The following is a 6,562-nucleotide window of genomic DNA, read 5'->3' as shown; positions in this document are numbered from 1 at the left end:
ACTGTTAATATTCCCAGAGCTTTCAGGAATGATGTTTTATGCTGGTCCGTCAAAAAAAAAAAAAAAAAACAATGAACAGCTGAGGTACTTGCTGGGGGAAAAAAGAATACTAGCAAGGGGAATGTGGGAAAAAAAAACGCTTATCAATATCATCTATGACCATATGAGTATTGTAGAAATGAGCAATGTTATACTTATGTTTCTTCCTTATTTTAATGCAAACATATTTACTTACACACTAGCCAGATAATGTTTCTTTTCTTCTATTTTTCATCCCCTTATTATACTTAAGACATCACAACTCAGATATGCAAGAGACAAGATATCAAAGGAAGAGTGTGCATCATCTTGGAAAAAAATGACCATGACTCAAAGACAAAAATGAATTTTGTAATCTCTTTTGGGGAAAGAACATTTTTTCTCAATTGTATCAGGCACCATAAGGCCTTAATGTTGTCTTTACTCAGAGATTAACATGTTGAGGAGATGTGTATGGATACTAGATTGACTAGGGGTGGACTTTAATGGTTTTCTAACGTATCAACTTGCCTAGGCTGAGGTACATTTCCTAGAATTCACTCTCTCATTTGTTTCCGGTTAGGAGTAAGTGCGGGGGAGATTTTTGACATTTTGAGAGTGGAGGTGAAGCACCAAACATTCTGAAAAACACATGTTCCTGCTCTGCTGATTCACCTCATTGCTGTGAAACAACAACTGGGCTTGTAAATGATCTGCCTCTTGTACATAGACTCTCCTTCCACTTCTCACCCCTAGGGCATAACTGTGCATTTGTCTTTAAGACAAAATAAAATCCCACTTGTGCTAGATGCCCTCACCACTAAGGTCAGAAATGAGAAAGAACATGCTTTCTGCTTCTTCCTTGTGAGGTTCTAGCTCATCCTTGTGGGTTCTGGCACGTTCTTGATCTCCTCTACTTTATATGTCCTCCCTCCCTTCCTCTTTGTCCCATGATGGGCAAGCTGCAACAACAAACAAACTGGAAGGCAATGGCTATATAGAGCCTGCTCAGCCAGTCCCCACAGTTCCATGAAAGCAAGTACCTTTAACACATCCATATTAGACTGCTTTAATGTACTTCTTATGGATCTTGCTTTGCTGGTTGGTCTTGGACTGAAGTTGTTGAGGAACCAGCATGGAGGAAAAACTGCATTTAAGTTTGAATATGTCAAGATTACAGTGCAAGTGACATGACAATGTGGGACTGTCTAGAAAGAAGAGCAACTGAAAGTCAGCAGAGGAACTAGGGGGTTTGGAGATTTGAGATGTTTGACATGAACGTCACAGCTGCCCCACTATGGTGCAAAAGATCCTTCAAAATGTTAGTGGAAAAGAAAGGAGGCGGGGAGTAGGATAGCTAAACAAGGACGCTATAGTGAGTACTAACCCTGAATCTCAATGGTGGTGGGCTATCTGAGTCCCATATGAGTTTGGCTCCAGCTATGACCTGAAGAAATACACACACACACACACACACACACACACACACACACACACACACACACATATACATATACATATGAGAATATGACTCAAAGGACAAAGGACATATGGGAGTATGATCTAGGGCCAGGAAAAGAAAATGGAGCAAAGTGAAGAAATTTAGGCTAAATGTTTTCTTTTTAATGTTTATTTTATTTTTAATTATATATATGTGTATGTCTGTGTGAGCCCCGGAACTGGTGATACTGGCAGGTGTGAGCTGCCATGTGGCTGCTGGGAATTGAACCTGGGTCCTCTGGAAGAGCAGCCATTGCTCTTACCCACTGAGCCATCTCTCCACTCCCCACCCTTTTAAAAAATGTTATTTATTTTATGCATGTTGATGTTTTATCTGCATGTACATCTATCTGTGCACCAGAAAAGGTCATCTGATCCCATGAGACTACAGTTATAGATGATTGAGAGTTATAGCTGGTGCTGAGAATTGAACTCAGGACTTCTGAAAGAGCACCTAGTACTCATAACCACTGAGCCATCTCTCTCTAGCCCATTTAAAATATTTTTAATGATTTATATATTCTTATTTCATGTACATTGGTGTCTTGCCCACATGTGTATGTCTTTGTGAGGGTGTCAGATCATCTGGAACTGGAGTTACAGACAGCTGTGTGCTGCCATGTGGATGCTGGCAACTGAACCTGGGTCCTTCCTCTGAAAGAGCAGTCAGTGCTCTTAACTGCTGAGCCATCTCTCTAGCCCCGATGGTTTCTTAATTAATGATTGATCCCTGTAACTTCAAAGACTTTGTTCAACTTAGGTTCTAATTTGGTTTATAGCATAGTTACTCCACTTTCCTATCAGACATGTAGTACAAACAGGAGGCCAGAACACTTCAGAGGCAGAAATAGTTTAAAATGGTAATAATTCAAAGACACAGGAAATAATCTGTGTCCTTGAGGCTCTAAATTGGAAAAGGACTTGGGAGGGACGGTGATACAGACTATTCTCAGAGGCATGTCTTAACACAAATATCATTACATTGATTTGCATGACCCCCCCCCCACACACAGAGAGAGAGAGAGAGAGAGAGAGAGCGATATATAACAGAGACAGAGACAGACAGAGACAGACAGAGAGAGATACAGAGAGAGATACGAGACTAGCGATCTCTCGCGGCTCGACGACGTAGATATATCGCTCGCGATCTCGAGATGGGCGACTGTCTGCAGGGCCCATTTCTAGTTCTAATGGGATTGGCTCAGATTTCCTTATTTACGCCAGGGTTAGTAGGCTGCCAGACTGCAAAGTGAAGATGGTCTGAGTTGCCTTCTTGCAGAAGGCTGCGTCCTTTGAAAGGTCTCTCCCTGCTCTTCCTAATCTTTGCTAATTCTGGTGGTGCTTTGGTACCTCCCTGGGAGCTTAGCATTTTAGATTTGCTGGAAATGGCAGCCTTATGACATAGTTCAAGTCAAAGAAAGATGATTGGGAGTAGATGGAAAGATTTGATGCTCCCTTGTGTAATCAGTCCAACTATCAGGATCACTGCTGAGTCTTATGCTCGAAAATTAGTTCTAGAATATATAAAAAGGTGTCCAGCTGCAACACCAGGCAGCATACATTACCATTTGATTCTCTCCTTCCTGCTTCCTCTGTATGCGTACTTGATAAGATGCCATTTATGGCTGTGTCTATGGCCTTTCTCCTTCTTTTCCTGAAGACTTTCCTTGGATGCAGACTATCTCTGACTCATTGGGAGGTCCTCAGGGAAGACAGAGGACACACAGAAACCCTGCTGTTTGGCCTGCTCTCTGAGAGCTGAAGGCAAGCCCAGAACCAAAGCCAAGTTTAAAAACAATGAGTTAATAGTCTTTCCTGGCTTTGCATCATGGTGTTACTGATAACTAATCTAATGCTTCATTTAGCCAAATCCTATGGGACTTTTTGTTCCAAGCATTTTCCAAGGATCAGTCTTTCTTTGACCCTAGTAAACAGCCAAAGCAAAATTGATGATGCATACAACAGTTACATGATTTGCACAAGAGTTGAACATACTCAATCTAAATCAAGACTTGGAGCTAGAGAATATGTTGCATTCAGTTGCCTAAAACTTCCCTGATTTGCTCTGTATCCAACTTCTGTCCAGGGCTATTGTGGATCGACATCGCATTTGTCTATATCACATAAAATATGTCTCAGAGGTTAAGAACATTGCCTGGTCTTCCAAAGGTCCTGAGTTCAATTCCCAGTGACTACATGGTGGCTCACAACCATCTATAGTGAGATCTGCTGCCCTCTTCTGGCTGGCTTGTGTACATGCAGGCAGAACACTGTATACTTAATAAAGATACATGCTGTGCTTCGTCTGCCTCATGCTTCCTTCTTTTATAAAGGAACACACTGTGGTGTCTTTAGGGCATATGATGTAGTAGAGGGCAATCCAGTGTTCAATATATCTTATTCTCAATGGGTTATAGTACATGACAACCTCATTGCTCAGTTCCTCTTCAACTACCCCTAAAGCAGTATAAACTCCTTTTCTTGAACTTTTAGCAGTTATGAATACCTGCAACAAAAGTGGATCCATTAACAAAGCCTTGTAGAAGGGACAAGGTCTTGTCCCTCCCTAAGGCTCTACAAGCAGCTAGCCAGTTGCCAGGGAAGGAAGAGACTTTTTCAGTGGTATGGCCACTTTCAAATTTACTAGGCTTGTGCAAATCACTTCTCATCCATGCTCCCCTAAGTTACCTTGATTAAACTCACTGGCCACTAGGCTGGACATGAGTGGAACTGTTTCTTTGATATGTCATTAGTATCTGGTCTGGGAGGAATACACATCTATTTATTTCCTCAGGAAAATTAATTAGCACAGTAACTTCCAGCATTATATTTCTAAGAAAAAACTCATGCTGTTATGACATGACCTGAACACTGTTGACCCAAGTAGGCATATTTTGATTATTACTCTCTTATATACTCCCTGAGAGCATTCATCACCAACAACTTACTACTTCTCATAATATGATCGTCTTTAAGCTGTCAGTAAACCAAAGTGTACTTTTACTTTCTCTGCATTTTCTTGCTATCATTTCTGGAAAAGCATTGTATGTTGTATTGTACATAACTCTCTATATTCTTTTTATGTCATCTTACCAATGCTTCTCCTATTAATTACCAGCTAGACACCTTGCACTCATAAATATGTATAGTTAGGCACTTATATGTTATTGGTCCTACTAATTATATTAATTTTGGTTGTTTAAGCTTACCTCCAATTCCAGATATACTGAACCTCAACTTTTCTGTGTCTCTGTGGCTGGCACTACAATCTACCCTTCTACCACATCCAATTCACCAACCCATCTGTAAGTCCCATTGATTTTTCTTCCTTACAGTGCTTGAGTCCAGCTCTGTCTCCTCATCTTCCTGGCAACTCATTTAGGTAGTGCTACCTCCAATCATGTCTTGCCTGAATTGCCATTTATGGCCACCTAAGTGATCCTTTGCATCTCTCCCTGTTTCTTCTGCAACCCCAGTATACTCTTAATTTGGTATAATCAGAGCCAACTGTCACCTGCTTGCTTAGGACCCTGATATGTTTGTTGATTAAAGAACAAAACTCTGAACATAGACAAGAAATTTCTGTTTAATCTGGACCCTGGGTACCCTCTATACAACATCAACTTGCCTCACCCATCCTTACTGTCTCCAGGCTGCACCATCTTTCTGTCCTATGGGCTGTTCTGTTCTGTCTTGGGTCTTTGCATATATGTTGTCTGTTTTTCCTATTCCGATTTATTCAAACTATCTACTTGTTTTCAGGTGTTATCTTAAGTTAAATTTCTTCAGAAAAAATCCCCCTGGTCCCAGCAGATCATTCTAGTATGCCATATGCTATGTACTTTCCAAAATAGCTGTAGCTTTCACTAGCATTCCTTATGTGATTCTTACTCTGTGACATTGCCACTCTTCCTATATAGGCTTTATATATTCTCTTCCTTAATATTAAGACATGGGGATAAGGAAACACACAAGATATTGAAGACAAAAGCTTTCCTTGAAACCTGACCCTGCTTCCAGGGTGTTTCTGTCTTATAATGGGTCTAGAATCAGAATGCAGTTGACTGTGGATGAAAACTTTTTAAACTGTGAACCCAAATAAATCATTTCTCCTTTTAAGTTGTTTACGTCAGGTATTTGTCACCACAAAAGAAAGAGGGAAATCATCTGAAGCATTTGCTACACTCTGAGTAGTATGGCAGAAGAAAATTCAGCGTGTGCAGCACTGGTTAAGATCTAGCAATGGACAGAACATTCTCCACAGTTGAGAGGAGAGTGGGGATCTGACTTTCACACGTACTCTGGTGCCCCATATTTGACCACGTGCCCTGGATGAGGAGACCTGGTGGCACTCAGAGGAAGGACAGCAGGTTACCAAGAAGAGACTTGATACCCTATGAGCATATAAAGGGGGAGTAATTCCCCCTCAGTCACAGTCATAGGGGAGGGGGATAAGGGGGAAATGAGAGGGAGGGAGGAATGGGAGGATACAAGGGATGGGATAACCATCGACATGTAATATGAATAAATTAATAACATAAAATTTTTAAAAAGAATGCAAAAAAAATTAAATTAAATTAAAATAAAAAAAAAGAAAGTCACCATGAGGTAGGTAAGGCTTAGCTTAGAGTTTGAAACATGGAAGTAGAGGCATGAATGGGACCAGGCATGCAGAGGTGTGCTGTGTAGCACAGTAAGGCCACACTTAATTCTGCATAGCTCTGAGCAACAGTATAAAGGAGGAAAGGGCTATTTTGTACCTAATGTCAAAGATTTCAGTCTAGATTCCTTAGTTCTGTGGCTTCTCAACTCAAGATACATCAAAACATTGTTGTGGTGGAACAGTGTTGAGGAGCAGGAAGATGTTCCTCTTGTGGTAGACAGGAAACAGGGAGGAGGGCCTAGGGGCCAGGTATAGCCTTCAAAGGCACACTTCTGGTGGCCTACATTTTCCCATCTCTTAAGGTTTTCAGAGCCCGGCCCAAATAGTACTACCAACATTGGAGGACCAAGCGCACAACACATGAGCCAGCGGAGTGACTGC

The sequence above is a fragment of the Acomys russatus genome, chromosome X, assembly GCF_903995435.1.
Source record: "Acomys russatus chromosome X, mAcoRus1.1, whole genome shotgun sequence".
NCBI lineage: Eukaryota > Metazoa > Chordata > Mammalia > Rodentia > Muridae > Acomys > Acomys russatus.
Note: the sequence above shows the minus strand (reverse complement) of the source record.